This window comes from Capsicum annuum, unplaced genomic scaffold (genome assembly GCF_002878395.1).
Source record: "Capsicum annuum cultivar UCD-10X-F1 unplaced genomic scaffold, UCD10Xv1.1 ctg4975, whole genome shotgun sequence".
Lineage (NCBI taxonomy): Eukaryota > Viridiplantae > Streptophyta > Magnoliopsida > Solanales > Solanaceae > Capsicum > Capsicum annuum.
The window spans coordinates 19,118-45,931 of record NW_025857564.1 but is presented as its reverse complement, the minus strand read 5'-3'; the positions used below and the strand labels follow the sequence as shown (position 1 = coordinate 45,931).

Here is a 26,814-nt window from a genome sequence, read left to right as displayed (position 1 = left end):
TTATTAAAACAAAACCATATTCAAAACACAAAATCCCCTTTAAAGTCACTATACTTATCAGTTTCAAGTAACTAAATCACCAACTAAACCACATTCTAAATGCAAAGTTTCCTTTAAAGTGTAACCCCCAATTTTCTGAATCAGAATACTAGACGGTGCTTATGACCTCGAAGGACCACAAACAAACCCATGACTAATATCTATACCCATGCAATGCATAATATACGTGTCAAATACAAAAAAAAACACTAACAATAGGACATAAGGTTCAATTAAATAAAGTGTCTCACAAAATATAACATCCTTATGGGTGACAAATACCCAAAACAAGTGAAGTCTGAATCAAATCTGTACTAAATCTGAAAGCCTCTGAATACTGTCTAAAATAAGGATTTGAAGGAACATTTCTCCAACTAACTCCGTCTAGAAAAACTTAACTGAAATAACAAATGAAATAAAATAATATCATCCTCGGATGGATGAGGACTCACTACCACTCTGTGTACTGGGATGCTATTTCTACTCCTACTATGGAACTCCTGACTCTGAACCTATGGTGTAACATAAAAGAAAGCACCATAGTGTAAATGCGTCAGTACAACTGAAAGTACTGAGTATACAAGTGGGGTAGGCTAAATACAAAAGGATTTACATACATAAGCAATGCGAACTAACTGACTAATATGAACGTAAGAGTGCAAGCATGCATACATAGTAACTGAGATCGTGAATATGTGATATATGGATTTGTATGCTAATACATGGTTTACTGTTATCTAACATGAATGATACTAAAATTTTGATAACATGGATGACTGTGTCTGACAGTCCTAAATCTGATGGAACTACCTGAGTTCCATACTATAATTGAATTGACTGTATACTAAAATCTGATGAACTATCTATGTTCTTTTACTGAGACTAGGACTAAAATTATGGGAGGTAGTTTCTTAACCGCCATGCCCCAATAATTCATATAGCTAGGTTGGGGTCTAATCATTGCCACGATTGGAAGGGTGTCAATACCGCACCACTGGTAAGGACAGCTGTGAGTGACCCTTAGCTGGCAGGTGCTCGAATAAGAGCGGTGGGAACCATAAACTGACAGGTTAAGCCATGTCATCAACCCTAATCTGGCAGGTTAAGATGTCTCAACCTATGCTAGCTACGTAGTTCTGGAACACAAGGATGACTCCCTTCATGGGAGAGATCTTTATATAGATATAGTCATTGACCTCAAACTAGAGATCCTTTCTACGAATGTCAGCATACAACTTCTGCTGGCTCTGATCAGCCCGATGTCTTTCTCTGATTAATTGGATTTTCTCTAAGGTGTCGATTACTAAGTCAAGCCCTATGACGAAGGGCTCATTAACTTTGAACCACCCGATTGGAGATCTACACCTCCTACGATAGAGAGCTTTGAATAGAGCCATTTTAATACTAGAATGATAGATCTTATTGTATGCAAACTAAATCAAAGGGAAGTGGTCATCCTAACTTCCCTTAAAATCAATTGCACATGCCCTTAGCATATCTTCAAGAGTCTAAATGGTCCTTTCTTCTTGACCAACTGTCTGAGGATGAAAAGTTATACTCAGATAAACTTGGGTACCAAGGCCCTTTTGGAATGCTTTCTAAAAGTAAGAGGTGAACTGGGTACCTCTGTCTGAGATAATAGATAATAGAACACCGTGTAATCTGACAAACTCCCTAATATAGAATTTGGTATAATCCTCGGCTGAATAACAGGTATGGACTTGAAGGAAATGGGCTAACTTGGTCACTCTATCTATAAGGACCCAAATTGAATTATGCTGATGACGAGTTTGAGGCAAACCCTTTACAAAGTTCATATTCACTTCTTCCCACTTCTAATTAGGAATGGTAAACTCCTGCATGGAACCACTAGATTTCTGATGCTCTATCTTAATTTGCTGACATGTTGGGTACTTAGCCATAAATTCTACAATATCTCTCTTCATCCCACTTCACCAATAGATCTCCCATAGGTCGTGGTACATGTTAGTGGACCTAGATGAATATAGTATCACACACCATGCTTCAACAAGAATTTTCTGCTTTAAATCATATATACTCGAAACATAGAGACGACCCTGACAAAGAATGACACCATCTCCCCCTTGGGAGAAAACCTCTACTTTCTAATTTTAAACTGTCTCTTTTATCTCGACAAGGCTAGGAGCCCTGTCTTGCTTTTCATTCACCTCAGAAACTAGAGATGACTCTGAACTATCCTAAAAAAATACACCACCCTCTAAAGAATTGACTACATGAACACCTAGTCTGGCAATTTGGTAGATTTCCTGAGCTATTTTCTTCTTGCTATCCTCAACGTAAGAAACAATACCCATGGAGGGTCTACTGAGAGTGTTGTCCATAAAGTTGGCCTTACTCGAATGATAAAGGGCACTCATGTCATAATCTTTCAAGAGCTCTAACCATCTTCTCTTACGAAGATTGAGATCTTTCCAAGAAAAGACATATTGGAGACTCTTATGATTTGTGAAGACATCTACATGAACTCCATTTAGATAATGCATCCAAATCTTCAAGGCAAATACTATGGATGCTAACTCAAGATCATGAGTAGGATAATTCTTCTCATGGGCTTTAACTTCCTGGAGGTGTAGGCTATGACCTTACCATGCTACATGAGGACCCAACCTAAACCCACTCTGTATTTATCAAAATAGACTACGAATCCATCTGAACCATCTGGAAGAGCTAGAACTGGAGCTGAGGTGAGTCGAGTTTTCAACTCTTGAAAACTCCTCACAAGAATCTGACCACTGAAATTTGACCTTTCTCTAAGTCAATCTGGACATGGGGGATGCAATAAAAGAAAATCCCTCAACAAACCATCTGTAATAGCTAGCCAATCCCAAGAAACTCTTAAGATCTGATGGAGAGACAGAGCGAGGCCAGTTTCTTACTACTTTGGTCTTCAGAGAATCTACTCTAATATCATCACCAGAAATAATATGGCTAAGAAATGCTACTGATCTTAGCCAAAATTCACACGTACTAAATTTAGCGAACAACTAGTGATCTTTGAGGGTATGAAATACAATTTTGAGATGGTCTGAATGATGAAGCTTAGTGCAGAAATAGACCAGGATATCATTTATGAAGACTATGATGCACATGTCCAAGTACTGCTTGAACACACAATTTATCAAGTCCATGAAAGTTGTTAGGGCATTGGTAAGACCAAAGGACATAACTAGAAATTTGAAGTGACCATACCGAGTACAAAAAGTTGTCTTCAAGATGTCACATCCTCTAATTCTATGCTGATGATAGCCTGATCTAAGGTCTATCTTGGAGAAATAACTGGCACCCTGAAGTTGGTCAAACAAGTCATTTTTTCTTGAAAGAGAATACTTGTTCATGACCATAACTTTGTTGAGCTGATGGTAATTAATACACATCCTGAGAGAACCATCTTTCTTGCACATGAATAAGACTGTTGCGCCCCACGGGGAAATGCTTCGTCTAATGAATATCTTATCTAAGAGATCCTTCAACTAATCCTTTAGTTCTTTGAGTTCTGCTGGTTCCATTCTATATGGAGAAATAGAAATAGGCTGAGTATCTAGAATAAGGTCAATGCCGAAGTCTATTTCCCTTTCGAGAGGAATGCCTGGAAGATCTTCAGGAAAGACATATGAATATTCGTTAACCACTAGGATTAATTCAAAGCTAGGATATTTGGAACCAGAGTTTTTAACATGAATGAGATGATAAACATATCCCTTAGAAATCATTTTCCTTGCCCGAAGGTAGGAAATAAGCTGACCTCTAAAAGATGAAGTACTACCCTTCCACCCTAGGATAGCTTTATTCGGGAACTGAAATTGAACTATCCTATTTCTATAATTGACTTTGGCATAGAAAGAATGAATAAAATCCATGCCAAGAATGACATCAAAATCAGTCATCTCTAACTCAACTAAATCTACTGACGTGGCTTTGTGAAATATCATCATAAAAAAGTTCCTGTATACCCACTGAGCTATGATGGTTTTACCCTCTTGGGTAGAGACTGAAAAGGGCTCTGCTAAAATTTCAGGACTGATTCAGAAATTGCCTGCTATATTAGGAGTAACAAAAGACAAGGATGTAGCTGGATCTAGCAAAGTGTAAACATGAACATGGAAAATCTGTAACGTACCAGTAACGACATCAGGAGAATTTTCCTGATCCTTTTGGGTCTTAAGAGCATAGAGTGTATTTGGGCATTGAGTGGCACTCTGTTGATTTGGGCGATCGAACTGGGCTATAGAATGATTCCGCTAACCCTGTAGACCTGATTGCGGACACTCTCTAATCCTGTGGCCTGGATTGCCACAATTAAAACAAACATCGCTACCAGATCTATAGGTACCTTTTTGGTTCTTACCATAAGTCTGACATGAGGGATTTGGTCGGGCACTACTGACACTTCCTTGAGACTTAAATCCTGGTGCTCAATCTCTGTTGTCATGTTTGAATTTCAGCATTGGGGCACTGGTGGAGGAAGGAGCTGGAACTACTGGCTTAGGATAGAACTGCGAATGGTTTCCTTCTTCTAATTTGGGTTGAGCAAACCTAAAACTGCATGATCTAGCTCTTTTGTTTTGCCTCTCCCTAGTCCTAATCTTCTGCTCCTCTATTTGCTAAGCATAGGTCATGAGCCTAGCTAAAGTTATATCACTGTTCAGTATCGTAGACCTACACTCATTTACCATTCTATCATTCACTCCTGACACAAACTTACTTATCTTAGCCCTGTTGTCTGCAACAATATGAGAGGCATATCTGGCTAGCTGAGTAAATCTGAGCGAATACTTTTTAATTGACATATTTCCCTTCCTGAGGTTGATGAACACCAGAACTTTTGCCTCCCTCAGCTCTTGGGGAAAGAATCTATCTAAGAAAGTCGTAACAAATTCCTCCCACTCTATAGGACCTACACCATCTACCCTCTTGGACTTCTACTGTTTGAACCTATTGTGAGCAACATCCTGTAACTTGTATGTGGATAACTCTACACTCTAACAAGATGTAAATTCCATGATGATTTTGACCTTCTGGACTTGGTCAATGAATTCTTCAGGGTCTTTATCAGACTTAGACTCTACCTGAGAAGCATGTTCTCTTAAAGGATCTTCGGGCTGAGGAGTGAGCTGGTTTCTTCTCTTTTGAGGCATATGCTGAAATAAGAGAAGAATAGATTAGATAGAGAGTTTAACTTGATATTATGCTCACTAGCACAAACATGAATACTGAAAGAGGGGAAATTATTCCTAAAATATCTTATAGCCTCTTGCACATAAATATGGCGTGCAACACACCCTATCACAAGACTCTACTAGATGCGGCTTTCAGACTTCGTAGGACTCTATTGAACCTTAGGCTCTGATACCATGTTTGTAAAACCCTAATTTTTTAAACTAGAATACTACACCATGCTTATGACCCTGAAGGACCATAAGCTAACCAATGACTGATATCTGTACCTGTACACTGCAAATATACATGTAAAATATGGAAAGATATGAACAATAGGTCAAATGGTTCAACTGAATAAAGTGTCTAACAAAACATAACATCCATATTGGTGACAAGTACCCAAAACAACTGAAGTCTAAATCAAATCTGAACTAAATCTGAAAGCCTCTAAATACTGTCTGAAATAATGATTTGAAGAAACATGTCTCCAAGTAACTTTGTCGAGCAAAACTGAACTAAAATAACGAATAAAATAAAATAATGTCATCCTCGAATGGATGAGGACACACTACTACTCTGTGTATTGGGATGCTACTGCTACTGCTGATTTGGAACTCGTGACACTGAACCTATGGTGTGACTTCAAAGAAAGTACCATAGCGCAAATACGTCAGTACAACTGAAAGTACTGAGTGTATGAGTGGGGTAGGCTAAATGGAAAAGGGTTTATATGCATGACCAATGTTAAATAACTGACTAATATGAATGTGAGAGTGCAATCACGCATACTGCAATACCCCAGGAAATTTTTTATTGAAATTTTATGCGTAAACATGTTGGGTTCTATCCTCTAGAATGAATTATAAATTTTTTGTGCGTAATGTCTTAGATTATAACACACCATTGCGTAGAGTATGAAATAATCTTTCCAACTATATATGGATCATCCAAAACAGACACTCGAGCGACGAGTTATGAATGTTCCAATCGAACCATGAATAGTAGTGAACAGTAAAACCTGCAGGAAAAAGTACTGAGGCCTGACGTATTTTTTTTCAAACTTTAAATGATCGTAACTCCTTATACATAATGATCTAGGTGATTTACTATATATCAATATAAAGATCTGTGAGTCCTCTCTCCAATGAAATTGGTTTCATCCAATTTTTCTATCGAAGTAAAAAGTTATGGTCGATCCACTTCAGCCTATAAAAAGTAAATTTTTGGGTAAACTTTTGGGTGAGATACTATATATCAACAGAAATATATGAGAGTCCTATTTCTAATGAAATTGGTTTCATCCAATTTGGATATCGGAGTAAAACATTATGGTTGATCTACTTTAGACTATCAAAACAGTCCACCAAAGGACAGATTCCAGAATTTTTTTGATTTTTAGTGACGTTTTGGTCATTCCCCCTCACCCAAAATCTGTCCAAACCCTATATTAAAGCCTATTAGAAGCATTATAAGTTATATTTCATCAAATTCCCTCAAAAAGAAAACCCTAAGCTCCTAAATCCAACTTCAACAACCTCCAAAGTTCACCTTTAATTCTGCAAATTTAATCAAGATTCCATCTTCCTAGTTCAAGAACTCCAAGAACCATCATTCAAAGGCACGATTAACATCTCAAAAATGAGTATTGATCTAAAGTTCATCATTCAAGGTGTGTGGGGTTTTTGAACAAAAACTCTGTTTCGTTCTTGTGCCCAAAAGTAATTTTTTTTACAAAGGCATGATTTTTATTTGATTTTTATGAATTTGAAGAATGAAACCATATCTTACGATGATTATTATGAAATCTTGATGTTTATGATTTTGAAAGATGAATTTACATGTGTGGAGATATAAAGCATAAATCTTGAACGATATTTATCATGATTTTGATATTTGTGTCATGAATCCCCATTGGAAATTGTGTTTTTTTAGAAAGTGTGTGTTATAAGCACGTTGATGTTGAATATTTGACATATTTTGAATGATTTGACCTTTCGGTCTTAATGGAGTTGATTTGAACTAAAGTGTGAAAGAAATCCACAATGTGGTTGATTTCGATAGATGGGAGGCATGATGGCCCCCAATGTATATTTATATATTACTGAAACTGTTTTGTTGTGGATTGTCTTTGAAATGATCTGAGCTAACTCCAAGAGAAATCTTTACCACCGAGTTGGAGGTATAAAACGACCTTACATTCCTAGAACTACGTGCCCCCGTAGGAGTGAGCCTTAGGCTTATTTATATAATGATCACTAGTTTGTGTGGATTTGATATCGATAGTCCTACTTCGATTGCAAGGATAGGACGGCTCTCCCCAATGTGGGTTGTACGTTGGAATCCATGTAGCTCACATTATTTATGTCGGTTATAGGATCTCCCAGTGTGTGTGTTTCCTTGTGTCTATGGTGAATGGTGAAGTAATTTGAAAGTGGAATTGTGAAAGTTATTCTTTCAAAAGATTTAAATGATATTTACATTATGAGAATTGATATTCTTGATGAACTGAAAGTGATTGACAAATTATATGATGACTCACATGTGTTATTGTACTTATTTCATCCTCTCATGATTTTGATGATTTTCTTCGAGCTATGTAAGTCTTTCATACATCCTGCATATTTCTTAAAAATATTTATGATGATGACGTTTATACAACTGCATACACCCCCATATACTCAGTTCCTTTCCATAGTATTGACCCACATCTTTGGATGTGGGCTGCATTTTCTCAGAATGTAGGTTTAGGTGCTCAGTTCCAGGTTCGACAGTGATTCTTCAGGCACGCTGTTCTATATCCTCTGTTGTGGTGATTCCTCATGTTCCAAGGACGTGATGTCTGATGTTGGTTTCACGGAATTATTTACATTTGATAACGGAGTATGAGTCAGTTGGGGCATGTCTCAATGGCTCACTGGTTTTATTGATTTTCTTAGAGGCTTGTCAGACTACTATAGATGTTGGGAGTCGACCAATAAGTCATATTTTGTTATCTTTCTAAAATTCTTTTTTTCTTGGATGATGATTACTCTATTGATATTTGAGGGTTATTTATGAAAACCCCGTTGATTTGTGTTGAACTGAATGAAAATGGCTTAAAGGGTTATTTGGGGCTACTCATAGCCTCAAGCACTATGTGACGCTCTGGGATCCATTTTTCGGGGCGTTACACATACCTAGTAACTGAGATCATGAATACATGATATCTGGATCTGTACTCTAATACATGGTTTACTATTATCTAACATGACTGATTCTAAAATTTTGATAATATGGATGACTATGTCTGATAGTCATGAATCTGATGGAACTACCTGAGTTTCGTACTGTAACTGAATTGACTTTAACTGATAGTCCTGGTATACTGAAATGTAAAGAACTATCTGAGTTTTTTCATTGAGACTGGGACTGGAACTTTAGGAGGTAGTTGCTTAACCAACATGTCCCAATAACATATATAGCTAGGTTGGGGTCCAATCTCTGTCCCGATTGGAAGGGTGTCAATACCGTATCACTAGTATGGACAGCTGTGATTGACCCTTAGCTGGCAGGTACTTGAATAAGAACGGTAGGAACCCTAAACTGACAGGTTAAGCTACCTCATCAACCCTAATCTAGCAGCTTAAGATGATTCAACCTATGCTGGCTACGTAGTTCTATAATACAAGGATCACTACTAAGAATCACACCCTAAACTGGTAGGTGAAATCCCATCAGTGGGTTTACTCGGTACTAACTTCTACTCCCATCTGAAGAGACTGAACATGATTTATCTGGCTGTATATGGACTGAGTAACTGACTTCCGTTGACTGCCAGAATAATGCTACTATCTGAGAATTTATTAAGATCATGACATTTCTGAGATTTCCTGAGTCACATGACTGACTGAGTTCTATAGATCATGGCTTGACTGATATTATTGTGATAATGTAAAATGGCTCTAGGAACACAGCTATATTTTTTGGGTACTAGTACCCCTAGGACTCGATATAAGAAAACTGACACACATAACTGACTTGATCATAAAATGGAGTCCACAATTCACCATATCATAAGTAGGGGATTTCACACTTAGCATAGTTCTCAACATCTTACGTATGGAAGGGAAATTCATACAACATATGTGTAACGCCCCTCATTTTGGGCTATAATATAGACCATGATTCTGATGTGTTGATAAATCCTGATGCCATAAAATCCTATGCCAATACGGCTTGTTAATTATTTGTGTAGCATATGAATCCATTCAATCTTGAATTTAGACTATAGAGGTCCTTCAACTCAAGGACGAGTTGAAACTATTTTGATTGACTAAGTTTTAGTAGGCATTATAAATTGTGTCAGCTTCCATCGACTATAACTCTCTGTATATGTCGAATTAGGGAGCCTACTATGTGTCAAATAATAGGTCTTCGAGTTAGTTCTCCAACAATACCAATTTTACTAAAATCTGACACCTGAGCATGAAGTTATGACCTTTCAAAGTGATATGCGTCGCCTAACCAATCTCCCGCGGCCACTGGAAAGTATAGGCAATAGCGTAGGCGGTGCCTATGTAAACATAGGTGATAGCCTAGGCCGCACCTATGTAAACATAGACGATGGGATGGGCGGAGCCTATGTAAAGAATTCTAGTGACTTAAACACTCTGTTTTGGGGACAAAATGGTCCTTTTCCACCCTTACTTATCCCTAAAACCCAAAATTTAGTTCCAAGGACCCCAAAATACACCTTCATTCATCGAAAGTGCTCAAGGATTCTCCTTAGGGTTTCAAAATAAAAACCCAAGCAACTCGAGATTCAATCGGGGGTTTTAGGAACAAATTGCATGTTTGGAATACTCTCAACGTAGGCTTAGAGAAGCATCTAATATTCATAGTAACCGAGGTACGTAGGGTTATCCTAAAATCTCACGGGTGTAGTTTTTATGAACATGCATGCTTTTAAATGGGGGTTTTCAATCAAATGCTAATAACTTGTTTTCAATATGATTTCTAAGTCATTTTTCTTTATGTCATGGGAATTGTTTGCCTATATACTTCAATGGTTGAAACCATGCATATGTGATTTGAGATTTTCCATGGAAGTTTGATAAATATGATTGATAAATTGCTTTCAAATTCCCATGATAGTGTCTTGATACACCATATCATATTGTGACCAACAAAAAAGAGCAAGAATTTGAAATAATTATTGATCACCACTTGTAAATGATGAAGCACCTTGGTTTTTACATGATTATGCATATGTGGATGTGATATTGATGACTTACAAGTTGGGTATGATGATACCATATAGAATATGATATGTGATTGAATCAAATGAAATTTGAATGCATTAATTTTATATGAGATAGGTGGATGCCCAAAGAAGGCGTTTGAGCGTAAGGACTTATCACTAGAAACCGTGTTTACCGACACAGAAATTTGGTACCAGGATATGTGATCTTGTGTACTTGACTTGATGTTATTCCTAAATTAGGACTATAGGTAGGAGCCCAGGCTAAGTGACCTTGGGCACTACCATTGGGTCGAGACACCTTGCTTCGTGGTCTTGTGTGTCTCTCCCTCACTTATACTCTAATCTCGGAGGCAACCGAGGTTTGACAGTTGGTGTAAATTATGTAGGGTATTCCACCGAGGTCAGTTGCATTTCATTGTTGTTGAGAAACTATTGCATATGCCTATGTGTTTTCAAATGATTTGATATGAAATTGCTTTATATTGGCTCTCAACTATATTTTGTAAAGAAAAAATATTATTTTTTGTTTTGACATCTCTGCATGCAAGTACTTTTGTGCTGACCCCCTCCCCTCTCCAACCTCTCAGGTTCAGAGGCCCAGTCTAGGGGTCAAGAGAATCAGTAGATCATTTAGACAGAGTTGCAGAGACAAGTGGTGATCCTTTTATGTTTCCGAAGGTCTTATGTCCTGTAGTCCTTTTAGCTTATAATTAGCTTTGGGTCAACTGGGGGCCTTGTCCCAGTTTATATACAGTACTTGACCCAGTCATTAGTTAGAGATTTTCGCAGACAGTTGTTTAGAGGTTGATTGATGCTGGGGGAAACTTATTTGCCTGTTATTGTTTCTTTTCATAGTTATGACCATGTTTCTGAATTATTGTATTTCTTGCGCATTACTTTGATCATATGAATTAGGTGCATGATTACCAGACAGATAGGGGTATCTCGGCACTTCATGGTTCAAAATACTCGTTACGGCCAGGCCCTGGTTTGGGTCATGACAAACTTGGTATCAAAGCATGTTTCATGGTCCCAGGGTGTTTGCAAAATCACGTCGGGTAGAGTCCTATTTATGTGTACATAGAGTGCCACACTTTTAAGTAGAAGGCTGATAGGAGTTTAGAAAATGGTTCCTTTCTTTGTGATTTAGTTCGTGCTTCAGAGTCTGAACTGTCCCCTAATCAATGATCACTTGTGTTTCAGAAACACAGTTATGCCTCCACATTGTATCATCGAGTAGAATGCTCAGGCAGATGAGGTCCGTCCCACCTATGGGATGCGGACCCATAATAGGGCTCACACTATAGAATTTTTCCCTACTCCAGGAGTCCCTCCAGTCCCGACCAATCCACCTCTGGCTCCGTGGACTAATGTTAACTGTCCCCCAACTGCTCAGGGAGATATTTCAAACGCAGAATTCAGATGGTCTATTTATATGCTGACACAGTTGTAGCTAACCAGGCTCAACGATCAGAAGATGTTGGGTCTACATCTATTATATCTGAGGCTACTAGGGTCGGACATTTTATGAAGATGAACCCACCTAAGTTCACTAGCACCAAGGTGGAGGAAGATCCACAGGAGTTCGTGGATGAGATGGAAAAGATATTTAAGGTATTGCACGTGGATGAGGTTGAATGGGTGGAACTAACAACCCATCAGCTCAAGGACGTTGCAAATCAGTGGTATGCTGACTGGGAAGATGTAAAAGGTGAGAGTGCTGAGCCCACAGTTTGGTGCGAATTTGTGGAACCTTTCCTTGATCGATTCTTTCCTCTAGAGTTGAGGGAGACCAAAGCGGAAGAGTTTATGAATCTGAAGAAGGGCAGTATGACTGTCCAGGAGTACTCTTTGAAGTTTAATAAACTAGCACGCTATGCACCAGAGTTGACTAGTAATATGAGAGCCCAGATAAGGAAATTTGCATCTAGCCGTGCTGCTAACCTGGTACTTGAGTGCTAGAGGGCTGTGTTGAATAAGGAGTTAGACTTTGCTTAACTGACCATTCATATGCAGCAGATGAAAGAGAAAGATAGATAGGCTAAGAGAGCTAGATCTGCAGACCAGCACCAGAGTCAGCTGCAGAGTGGTAACTGGGGTAATATGTGGTCGAAGAAGATGAAGTTTTGGAATAATGCACAGTCAGCAGCCAGCGCCCCAGCACCCAGACCACCGACAGACAGACAAACTCAGAGTTTTCAGACTCCTCATGGATCCAAAGCTCTAGGTACATAGTCTCAGGGAAGTGTGGACCAACAATGTCGTACATATCCATGGTACGAGGTTTGCGGATGGAATCATCTAGGGAAGTGCTGGTTTGAGGGAAAAAACTGCTACTTGTGGCAAAATGGGTCACCTTTAGAGAGATTGTCCTTCTGCTGGAGGAAATGCGGGGGGTTGGGGGGTGGGAGGACTAAGTCACAAGCCGCCTCAACATCTCCACTTCCCAAATCTCATATAAAGTTGCTACACTTAACTATTTTCAAGTAACTAAGTCACCAACCAAACAACATTTAAAAGAAAAAATCCCTTTTAAAGTCCCTATACTTAACCATTTTCAAGTGACTAAGTATCAAAACCAAACCACATTCTCAATACAAAATCCCCTTTAAAGTCCCTACACTTAACCATTTTCAAATAACTAAGTCACCAACAAAACCACATTAAAAACATAAAATCCTCTTAAAAGTCCCTACACTTAACCATTTTCAAGTGACTAATTATTAAAACCACACCACTTTCAAAACACAAAATCCTCTTTAAAGTCCCTACACTTTACCATTTTCAAGTAACTAAGTCACTAACCTAACCACATTCAAAACAAAAAATCCCCTTTAAAGTCCCTATACTTAACCATTTTCATTCAACTAAGTATCAAAACAAAACCATATAAAAAGAAAAAAATCCCCTTTAAATTCTATACACTTATTCATTTTCAAATGACTAAGTATGAAAATAAAACCATATTTAAAACACAAAATCCCCTTTAAATTCCCTATACTTAACAATTTTCTAACAACTAGGTCACCAACCAAACCACATTACAAACGCAAAATCCCCCTTAAAGTCCCTCCACATAACCATTTTCAAGTGACAAGGAATCAAAACCAAACCTCATTCAAAAAAAAAAAATCGCCCTTAAAGTCCCTACACTTAACATTTTTCAAGTAACTAAGTCACCTACCAAAATAACATTCAAAACAAAAAATACCCTTTAAAGTCGCTTCACTTAACTATTTTCAAGTGACTAACTATCAAAACTAAACCACATTTAAAACAAAAAATCCTCTTTAAAGTCATTACCCTTAACCATTTTCAAGTGAGTAACTGTAAAACCAAACTACATTCAAAACAAAAAATCTCCTTTCAAGTCCCTACACTCAACCATATTCAAGTGACTAAGTATCATAACCAAACCACATTGAATACACAAAATCCACATTAAATTCCCTACACTTTTCCATTTTCAAGTAACTAAGTCACCAATCAAACCACATTTAAAACAAAAAATCTCCTTTAAAGTCCCTGCACTTGAACATTTTTTGGTGACTAAGTATCAAAACAAAAGCACACTCAAAAAAAAAAAATCTCCTTAAAAATTTCTAAACTTAACCTTTTTCAAGTGACTATGTACCAAAACCAAACCTCATTCACCACAAAAAATCCCCTTTAAAGTCCTTGCATTTTACCATTTTATAGTAACAAAGTCACTAACAAAACTACATTCAAACACAAAATCTCCTTTAAAGTCCCTGCACATATACATTTTAAAGTGGCTAACTCACCAAACAAACTACATTCAAAGCACAAAATCCCTTTTAAAGTCCCAGCAATTAACCATTTTCAAGTGACAATCACCAACCAAACCACATTCAAACTCAAAAATCCCCTCTAAAGTCTCTACACTTTACCATTTTCAAGTGACTAAGTATCTACATTAAACAATATTCAAAATACAAAATCCCCTTTAAAGTCCCTACACTTATTAGTTTCAAGTAACTATGTCACCAACCAAACCACATTCAATACACAAAATTCTCTTTAAAGTCCCTATACTTAACCATTGTCATGTAACTAAGTCACCAACCACACCACATTCAAAACAAAAAATCCTCCTTAAAAGTCCCTATACTTTACCATTTTAAAGTGACTAAGTATGAAAATCATACCACATTCAAAACAAAAAATCACCTTTAAACACTCTACACTTCACAATTTTCAAGTTACTAAGTATCAAAACAAAACCACATTCAAAACACAAAATCCCCTTTAAAGTCCTTACACTTAACCATGTCCAAGTAACTAACCGCCAACCAAACAACATTCAAAACAAAAAATTCCCTTTAAAGTCCCTACATTTAACCATTTTCAAGTAACTAAATATCAAAACAAACCCACATTCAAAATAAAAAAGCCCCATTAAAGTACCTAAAATTAACCATTTTCAAGTGACTAAGTATTAAAAGAAAACCACATTCAAAATACCAAATTTCCTTTAAAGTCCATACACTTAACGATCTTTAAGTAACTAAGTCACCAACTAAACCAAATTCACAAAACATAATCCCCTTTAAAGTCCTTACACTTTAAAATTTTCAAGTGACTAAATATCAAAACATGCCCACATTCAAAATAAAAAAGGCACTTTAAAGTAACTACAATTAACCATTTTCAAGTGACTAAGTATCAAAATAAAACCACATTCTAAAAACAAAATACCCTTAAAAGTCCCTACACTTAACCATATTTAAGTAACTAAGTCACCAACCAAACCATATTCATAAAACATAATCCCCTTTAAAGTCCCTATGCTTTACCATTTTCATGTGACTAAATCTCTAAACAAACCACATTCAAAACACAAAATCCTTCTTAAAGTCCTTACACTTAGCCATTTTCAAGTAACTAAGCACCAACCAAACCACATTCAAAAAAAAAATCCTAGTTAAAGTCCCTAAATTTAACTAATTTCAAATGACTTAGTATCATAACAAAATCATATTCTAAATTAAAAAATTCCCTTTAAAGTCCCTACACTTATCCATTTTCAAGTGACTATGTATCAAAACAAAACCATATTCAGAATGAAACCCTTTTAAAGTCCCTTTATTTATAAGTTTCAAGTAATTAAATAACCAACTAACAAACCACATTCAAAATACAAAATCTCCTTTAAAGTCCCTACACTTAATCATTTTCCTGTAACTAAGTCACCAACCAAACCACATTCAAAACAAAAAATTTCCTTTAAAGTCAGTACATTTAACTATTTTCAAGTGACTAAGCATTAAAATAAAACCACATTCAAAACAAAAAATCTCCTTAAAGTCCCTACACTTTAACATTTTCAAGTGACTAAGTATCAAAACAAAACAAAAGTCAAAACACAATATCCCCTTTAAATTCCTTACACTTAACCATTTTCATGTAACTAGGTCACCAACCAAACAACATTCAAAACACAAAATCTCATTAAAGTCCCAATACTTAGCCATTTTTATGTGACTAAGTCACCAACCAAACCGCATTCAAAACACAAAATCTCATTTTAAGTCCCTACACTTAACCATTTTCAAGTAACTAAGTCACCAACGAAACCACATTCAAAATAAAAAAGGCACTTTAAAGTAACTACAATTAACCATTTTCAAGTGACTAAGTATCAAAATAAAACCACATTCTAAAAACAAAATACCCTTAAAAGTCCCTACACTTAACCATATTTAAGTAACTAAGTCACCAACCAAATCATATTCATAAAACATAATCCCCTTTAAAGTCCCTATGCTTTACCATTTTCATGTGACTAAATCTCTAAACAAACCACATTTAAAACACAAAATCCTTCTTAAAGTCCTTACACTTAACCATTTTCAAGTAACTAAGTCACCAACCAAACCACATTCAAAAAAGAAAATCCTCTTTAAATTCCCTAAATTTAACTAATTTCAAATGACTTAGTATCATAACAAAATCACATTCTAAATTTAAAAATTCCCTTTAAAGTCCCTATACTTAACCATTTTCAAGTGACTATGTATCAAAATAAAACCATATTCAGAATGAAACCCTTTTAAAGTCCCTTTATTTATAAGTTTCAAGTAATTAAATAACCAACTAACAAACCATATTCAAAAAACAAAATCTCCTTTAAAGTCCCTACACTTAACCATTTTCCTGTAACTAAGTCACCAACCAAACCACATTCAAAACAAAAAATTTCCTTTAAAGTCAGTACATTTAACTATTTTCAAGTGACTAAGTACTAAAATAAAACCACATTCAAAACAAAAAATCTCCTTTAAAGTCCCTACACTTTAACATTTTCAAGTGACTAAGTATCAAAACAAAACAAAAGTCAAAGCACAATATCCCCTTTAAATTCCTTACACTTAACCATTTTCAAGTAACTAGGTCACCAACCAAACAACATTTAAAACACAAAATCTCATTAAAGTTCCTATACTTAGCCATTTTTATGTGACTAAGTCACCAACCAAACCGCATTCAAAACACAAAATCTCATTTTAAGTCCCTACACTTAACCATTTTCAAGTAACTAAGTCACCAACGAAACAACATTCAAAACAAAAAATTCTCTTTAAATAACCTAATCTTAATGATTTTCAAGTTACTACATATCAAAACCAAACCACATTCAGAACACAAAATTCCCTTTAAAGTCCCTACAATCAACCATTTTAAAGTAACTAAGTCACTAATCAAACCAGATTCAAAACAAAAAATCCTCTTTAAAGTTCATACACTTAACCAGTTTTTGGTAAGAAACTTATCAACTGAACCACTTTCCAACCACATTTTCCCCATTAAAGACCCTACACATTTCCATCTTCAAGTGACTAACTCACCAAACAAACCACATTCAAAACACAAATCTCCTTTAAAGTCCCTACACTTATCAATTTCAAGTAATTAAGTCACCAACAAAACCACATTCAAAATAAAAAATACTCTTTAAAATCCCTAAACTTAATCATTTTTGAATGAGTAAGTATCAAAAGAAAAACTTTTCAAAAAAAAAAATCCCCTTTAAAGTCTCTACAGTAAACAATTTTCAAGTGACTAAGTATCAAAATAAAACAACATTCAAAACATAAAATCTCATTTAAAGTCCCAATACTTAAGCATTTTCCAGTAACTAAGTCACCAACAAAACAATATTCTAAACAAAAAATTCCTTTTAAAGTCCATACACTTAACCATTTTCAATTGACTAAGTATCATAACAAAACCACATTCAAAATAAAAATACCCTTTAAAGTTAATACACATTTCCATTTTCAAGTGACTAAGTCACCAACCAAACCACATTCAAAACACAAAATCTCCTTTAAAGTCCCTACACTTAACCATTTTCAAGTGACTAAGTATCAAAACAAAACCACATTCAAAATAGCAAATCTCATTTAAATTCCCTATAATTATCAGTTTCAAGTAACTAAGTCACCAATAAAACCATATTCAAAACAAAAAATCCTTTTTAAAGTCCCTAAACTTAATCATTTTCGAATGAGTAAGTATCAAATGAAAACCACATCAAAAACAAAAAATACTCTTTAAAGACTCTATAATTAACCATTTTCAAGTGACTAAGTATAAAAACAAAACCACATTCAATACATAAAATCTCCTTCAAAGTCACTACACTTGTCAATTTCAAGTAACTAAGTCACAAACAAAACCACATTCACAACATATAATCCTCTTTAAAGTCCCTACATTTAACCATTTTTATGTAACTAAGTCACCAACCAAACAACATTCAAAATAAAAAATCCTCTTGAAAGTCCCTGCACTTTATCATTTTTAGGTGACTTAGTTTCAAAACAAAAACCACATTTAAAACACAAAATTCCCTTTAAAGTCCATACACTTAACCATTTTCAAATAACTAAGTCACCAACCAAACCACATTAAAAACACCAAATCCCCTTTAAAGTCCCTTCACTTAACTATTTTCAAGTGACAAAGTAAGCAACCAAACCACATCCAAATCACAAAATCCCCCATGGTTAGGCATCGGATTACTGCTAACATTTGGAGTAGGTGCCTAGAGCGTGACGACCTTTTGACCAATCAGATCTTGGATTCTATATTTCAAGATAAGGCAGTCCTCGGTACTATGCCCTGCTTCCCCTGAATGATAGGCATAATTTTGATCAGGGTGATGAAATTGGGAGCTAGAATTGATAGGCTTTGACTGTATTGGTTTCAAATGACCAGCATTCTTCAATCTTTCAAACAATTGGGTGCAAATTTTAGCTAGTGGGGTGAAGTTTCGGGGAGGTTTCTTTTTGTGGTTTGGACGCTGGGAGTTATACGAGATTAGGTTTTTAGGAGGGGGTACTTGGTGGTAATTTAGAGGTATTTGGAAATTTACTCGGCTATTTGGGGTAGTATTTTGGAAATGAGACTAATAATTTAGAGGTGGAAATGGGTATTGGGGAAAGATATTTGGCTGTGAAGTTTGGTATGATGGTGGGATGTTTGGGAGTGTAGTTTGGTATTGGGGGTAAACGTAGAATGCGTACGGAAGGTTAGGTGATGGCAGGGAAAATAAAACATTTCTAGAGTTGAACCGCTATTTTAATTTTGTAACAGAATTGGCAGAAACCCCACCTACCTCTTCTTTCTTCTTCTTAGAAAACATGGTAGTTCCAGATAATGTCGGGGTTTTTGCAATTTTTCCTGTCCGAATACCTTCCCCTAATGATTCTCCTATTTTTACCAAATCTGCAAAGGTCGCTCTAACAGCGGACACCATCCTGGTATAATATTCTCGTTCTTGAGCGTGAGAGAACACGGATACCATTTTATCCTCCTCATGGGGGGCTACACTTTGGCAGCTTCTTTCCTCCAATGAAAGCATAATCTCAAAAACTCTCAATGCTTTTTTGTTTAATCCGATCTAGTGAATACCGATCAGGGACTATTTCAATGTTGAATGCGAATTGGTCAAGGAAACTCTTGGCCAATGACTTCCAACCAGTCCACCTTTTGGGCTCCTGAGACATGAACCACTCCAAGGCTTCACCATTCAAACTTCGACTGAATAGGCGCATTAATAATGCCTTGTTTTTCCCTATCCCTACTAGTTGCTCACAGTACCTTCTTAGATGGGCCATTGGATTTTTGGTACAGTGAAACATCTCAAACTTAGGGACCTTGTATCCTTCTGATAGGTCTACTCCTGGGTGAACACACAAATCATCATACCCCAAACCGTCGTGGTCCTTGGCCCCGTGAGAATCTTTGATCCTCATGATCTCTTCTTGCATGGCTAGTAAATTTCTTTTATGCTGGGACCTCCATTCCTTCTCTTTCTCCTCGTAATGGGCTATCTCGGGGTTAGGAAGGGGTTCATAAATATCAATGGATAAAATGGCTTGAGAGGGATTTGGAAGGAAGGCTTGATTTTGCAGATGAAGGGAATTTAGTTGGTAAGTGGGGAGAACATTTTGGAAATTGGGAATGTTATATGGGACTTGTAAGTAGTTTGGTGGAATATAAGAGGGATTTTGTAGATTTTGAAATGAATTTGGTGGATTCGAAGGTAGGTTTGTCGTATTTTGTGGATTTGCTAGTAAATTTTGCGGATTTGGGAATGCGTTTTGTTGATTTGAGAATGTGTTTTGAGGATTTGGGAATGGATTCGAAGACAGGTTCTGTGGGGTTGCAGATCGATTTTATGGATGGTAGGCGTCTGGATTATTTTCACGATTAGTATTTTGGACAAATGGAGGAGCGGAGCCGGATGATACATTAGTTAGTTGGTCCTAGAGAATAGGGGTACTAAGGGGAGGTATTTGGAGTGGAGTCCCATGTCCCGCCGGAGTAGAGGCATTGACGGTGATGGACAAGTTAGCAAAATCCCGAGTGCAATTTAATTGTTCCTGAAGAATTTCTAACTTTCTTGCAAGTTCCGTAATCATCTCATTCTATTTCGCTGCCACATTGTCCCGAATAGTCAGGGTGCTTTCCTCGTTATTTCCTGTCATTTTTGAATGATGGTCAGAGGATGAGATTTTGTACACTTTTGATCAGGTGAAGTGGGGATGTTCTGCCAGCTTATATCAACATGAAGTAATTTCTATTATCTGTAAAGTAAAACAACTCAAAGGCGGATATGTTAGTTTCCGTATGTGATAAGTAATGCAAAATATTTGACAAAAAATAACCATATAGAATTGTTTGAGTCCTAGAAAAATTCATCCATAGGAGCATATCGGATAAACTTGCCTTTGATCTAAACAAACACCATAACCACACAAAACCTTATAATAATAGGTATCCTAACTGGGGTGACCCTTTTTGACTTCAGGCCTAACGATTTTTGAAGAAAGTATATGCTTCCCTAAAGTCAAACCATTATCCCCCAACTTATGTAGACACGAAATGGGCATAAATGGGTACAAACGATAACAAAAGACGGATACAATCTTTGGGGAAAAAGGGAAATAACATGAAAAAGGATAAGTTCCCGCGCATGGGAAATAGAAAAACTAACTACTGGAGGCTCCTTCATCTGCCTTTGCCTTCTTAGATTTGTCCACTTATCATATTGATGACATCCGTCGATGCTCAAATTGTGCCTTAGATGCAATCTCCCAAATTGATCAATTTCTTGCTTAACTTGCTTCAATTCTTCTTACGAAAGTAAGCAAATTAAGCTTTTTTCCTGACGCCCAGAGGATAATGGATTGAATTAGACAGGCATATATTTTCTTCAACACAGAAATATGGTTCGTCTATAATTGACTCGGGGTCAATAGATGTAGGTCAGGTATTTTAATGGGCCTAATACCGCGCTCGGGTATTGGGTCGTCCTAGGCTCATGCCTAAAATAAGGTTTTGCTTTTCTTCTATCCTAGGTGTTTAGAGTGGGTTTGAACATTGGTTCTCAAGTGGACAGCTTGAGTTTGAAAATACGAACAACGTTAGATGACTCACGTGCTGATAAGCTGTTCATATTTCCAACAGATTTTGGAATTGAACAACAGGGGACGGGACATCCACGAATCCCCAAAATAGTTTATAAGATGCAGGAATATGCCATGAGATGCGATAATTAAACTTTACATAATCGGAACACATAAACAGTTAATCAAAAGACAAAATCAATCATTTGGTTAGAACCTAGTTAAAGATCCTCAGCAGAGTCACCATTTTTATTTTGCGGAAATTTTGACTTTTTGAGAGTCGTCACTTAATTTTGAAAAGGAATTAAGAAAACTTTAGAGAGTTACTTCAAACGATTCAAAACAGAAAAAATCGTTTTAAGATAGAGATTCTAGATAAGCGATTCCTATTAACATTTTAGGAAGGTGTTAGGCACCTAAAACGTCCGCTAACTTGCGGTTATCCGGACTGTTTGAAAATCATCTTTTGATTAACTTTGAAAAGATTAATTTGTTGAAATAGTGATTTGATTTTTTTCAAAAAAAAGACGTGTAAAATAGATTTAGGCGACTTAGTAGGGATTTTAACTTAGTCTAAAGAAAACTAATAAACAAATAAACACATAAAAGGGGAAGGGAGGAAAAAGTAAAGGATTTAGGCCATTGGACCCAAACCAACGAGACCTGTCCTAGTGTAGTTGGGCTTCCGACCTATTTCACCTATCCTGAACTATTTTTCGAGCCTTTGGCTCGAGTCTTGCTCCACCTGTATTAAATAAAACTTTGTCTTTGAGGTCGAAATGAATGAATAAATAAATGAGTAAATAATAAATAAAAAGAAGACAATAATAAAAATTGAGACTTTTCAAGTCTCTTAGTGACCTCATCAATGGGTTTTGACCCACTTTCCTTCTTCGTCTATCTTCAAGAATCCGCACGCCATGTAGTGGACCTTGGGTTTAAACTTCGAACATGACTCGAAGGGGTGAGCCTCATTTAACCATTATGAAATGCAAGAGGAGAGGAGTCTAATTGGACTCGAGACATTTTTTGCATGCAAAGAAAAGATAAAGAAATTAATATACGTTCAAGGCATAAAAGTGACATATTTCAAAGCAAAAGAAAATATCAAAAAACCAATTTTTGAATGACATTGATAAGCACACTTGCACAAGAGTGAGAGTCAACAAATAAAATGCAAAGCAAAGACACCCACTTACATACCTCATGATTTATGTTCATACAAGAATGAATAAAGGTAAAAGGAAGAAGGTCATATTCAATGAATTAACACAAGAAACAAACAACGTAAGCTTGCGAAAGTAAAGGGTTGAGGCAATAAGGAAAATACTCATGACTTCTAAAATATAACAAACATAGATACTAATCCATATAACAAAAGAAAATAAAGCTCAACTTTTCAAGCAAGAGAATCCTAAATCTCAATTAAGGCGACATTAACGAAAATTCATACATCTAAATCACAATTAACATTTAATGGAAAAATGCGTAACGACCTATGGTTTATATTTCTAAGACGTCGTTGATTCTCTTTTGACATTATGAATAAAAGAGAGACATGAATCAAGTCCTTACACACACAAAGAGAACATATAACAATCCGTAGTAAGAAAATAAGAATAAAAGTTTAGCATTTCTAAAAGTGAAATATCGTTTCACAATCATACTATGCATGAGACAAAAATATCCAAATAATTTTTGTTAGCTGCGAAAGTTTGAACTTTCTTATCATTTTGAAAAGACAACATGCGAACAAAAAAGAATAAACATCTTGGATGAAAAATAAAGGTAGCACTTCATATCTTATATGAGGGTTTTGAAATCCATTAAAATAATTAGTAAGCAAATGACAAATTCTTGACTTAACTAATTACTATTTTTATTAAGGCGCAACAAATAATAATAACTATTTTTCCAATATAAAATAAACAACTTTACTTGCTAAAAAAATATATCTACCAACAATAAGTTTAAACAAGACATGAGTATTATTTTTCAAGTAAAGATCTAAAATTTATCCAAAATAATCAAAGAATGAAGTGAAAAAAAGGAGAAACAATCAATATTATCTATTCTTTTCAACATAAAGGAAACAACTTTACATGCTAAAAATAAATATATCTACCAACAATGAGTTTAAACAAGACATGGGTATGTCTTTTCAAGTAAAGATCTAAACTTTATCCAAAATAATCAAAGAATAAGGCGAAAAGGCAAAACATTCAACATTAACTATTCTTTTAAACATAAAGAAAATAACTTTACATACTAAAAACAAATATATCCAACAACAATGAGTTTAAACAAAGCAAAAATACATCTTTTAAGCAAAGATTGAAACTTTATGTAAAATAATTAAAGAATAAAGTCAAAAAAGGCACATACAACTATTGCTAGCTCATTTTTATATCATGGACATGAAAATAATTAGAATACCGATATCACAACGTCCTAGGGCCTTCAAGGCCATCTACAACATACAATCCCAGCAAACAAAATTATATCTACGAACTACGAAGAAGAAAAAAATATGAAGAAGAAACAAATAATAAAAACTAAAATAAAAAAAGGTGTGTTTACCTTTTGGGGGGCAGCAAAACGAGACTACAAGCTTCGTCGGAATCAACTACCACCGAAAAACGTCGCTGGCAACTCAAAAATTTTGATTAGCCGACCAACTCTATGAAACAAAATTTTTACTAAATAAAAATAACTATTTTGCTCAAAAGGATTTTTTTCACCTTTCTAACCTCTTTTTTTTCTTCCTTTTCTCCTCCTCTCTCTACCAAAGTAGTGGTAGTATTTATAAGAGAGAATGGGGTATTTTTTTGCTTTTTCCATCAATGTGAGAGAAAAGTATTTATAGGAAAGGATAGAGATTTATTTCTTGCCTTCTACCAATGTGGGAGAAAAAACATTTAGGGGGTTTTTGGAATGTAAAAATTAAAGATTAGGTGAGGTGGAAGATAATGTGGGGGGAAATAGTACAATGTAGTACAATCTTTGAATTTCAAAATTGAAAAAGGACAAAATTAGGGGGAATAGTACAATTTGAATTTATTTTTTGGTGGAATTGGGTAAAAGTTATGAGAGTTCTTAAGAATTTTGGGGTTATTTAAAATATAACCCCAATTGGAATTTAAAATTTAGCCAAATTTATTTATTTTGACCAAATTAAAAATTAATTGACGAATTGCATTGCAATTATGACCAATTTTCAATTATGGTCAAATCTAATAGATTGGCTAAATTAAATTAAAATTTGATACGAATTAATACCTTTTTTTTTATCCCGAACTTCTTGATTTAATAAAATGAATGCAAATTTATCCAAATAAATTATTTTTGAGAATAAATTATATTTAAATTAAGATTTTAATCATTTGAATTTATTTTCAGGATAAGCCTTAATTAAATTCGATATTTTGTAAAATAAATATTTAAGTAACAAATTATATAATCTCGTATAACTGAATACGATAGTATATAATCGCTACTTAAAATGACAAAATCACATATAGAAAATATTTTAAGTTTTTTTTTTATTTGAAAGAAATAATTATTTTGGTTTATTAAAAACTGAAGAAACTCAAGATTAAATTAAGTCGTGGAGGACAAAAATTAGGTGTCAATAGTCCCTACGCTTAACTATTTTAATGTAACTAAGTCACCAACCAAACCACGTTCATAACAAAAAATCTCCTTTAAAGTAACTATACTTAACCATTTTCAAGTGACTTAGTATAAAAATAAAACCACATTCAAAACAGAAAATCCTCTTTAAAGTCTCTACACTTTAAAATTTTCAAGTGACTAAGTATCAAAGCTAAACCACATTCAAAAAAACAAAATCCCCTTTACATTTCTTACACTTAATCATTTTTAAGTAACTAAGTCACCAACCAAACCACATTTAAAACACAAAATCCCTTTAAAGTCTCTACAATTAAACATTTTCAAGTGACTAAGTCACCAATCAAACCACAATCAAAACACAAAATCTCTTTTAAAGCCCCTGCACTTAACCATTTCCAAGTAACTAAGTCACCAATGAAACCATATTTAAAACAAAAAATCCCCATTAAAGTCCCTACACTTAACCATTTTCAAGTTACTAAGTATCATAACCAAACAACACTCATAACACAAAATACCCTGTAAAGTCCCTATACTTAACCATTTTAAAGTAACTAAGTGACCAATCAAACCATATTCATAACAACAAATACTCTCTAAAGTCCATACATTTAACCAGTTTCAAGTAACTAAGTTATCAACCAAACCATATTCAAACCACATAATCCCCATTAAAGACCCTACACTTTATCATTTTCAAGTGACTAAGTCACCAACCAAACCACATTCAATACAAAAAATACCATTTAAAGTCCCTACACTTATTAGTTTCAAGTGACTAATTCACAAACCAAACAACATTCAAAACACAAAAGCACCTTTAAAGTCTCTACACTTAAACATTTTCATGTAGCTAAGTAACCAACCAAACCATATTCAAAATAAAAAATCCCCTTTAAAGTCTCTAAACTTAACCATTTTCGAATGAGTAAGTATCCAAACAAAACTACATTCAAAATAAAAAAATTAACTTTAAAGTCCCTACACTTAACAATATTCATGTCACTAAGTATCAAAACAAAACCACATTCAAAACACAAAATCTCCTTTAAAGTCCGTACACTTAACAATTTTCAAGTGACTAAGTCACCAACCAAACCACATTCAAAATACAAAATCCCCTTTAAAGTCCCTATACTTAAGCATTTTCATATAACTAAGTCACCAACCAAACCATATTTAAAAAAAAATTCACTTTAAAGTCCCTACACTTAACCATTTTCAAGTAACTAAGAATCAAAATAAAACCATATTCAAAATAAAAAATCTCCTTTAAGATCCCTACACTTAACCATTATCAAGTGACTAAGTATCAAAACAAAACCACATTGTAAACACAAACTCCACTTTAAAGTCCTTACACAAACATTTTGAAATAACTAAGTCACCAACCAAACCACATTCGAAACAACAAATATCCTTCAAAGTCTCTACACTTATCAGTTTCAATTAACTAAGTCACCAACCAAACCAAATTCAAAACACAAAATCTCCTTTAAAGTCCTTAAACTTATCCATTTTCATGTAACTAAGTCACCAACTTAACAACATTCAAAGCAAAAAAAATTTCTTTCAAGTCCCTACACCTTACCATTTTCAAGTGACTAAGTATGAAAACAAAAGGCATATTTAAAACACAAAATCACCTTTAAAGTCCATACACTTAACCATTTTTAATTGACTACGTATCAAAACAAAACCACATTCAAAATAAAAAATCCCCATTAAAATTTCTACACTTAAGCATTTCCAAGTGAC

The 26,814-nt window shown here is 35.1% G+C and overlaps 1 pseudogene; it reads right to left on the bottom strand.

Annotated features, from left to right (window-relative positions):
* Positions 1-19,313, bottom strand: part of LOC107865369 — a 47,157-nt pseudogene extending 27,844 nt beyond the window's left edge.
* Between the last annotated feature and the right edge of the window lie 7,501 nt (positions 19,314-26,814).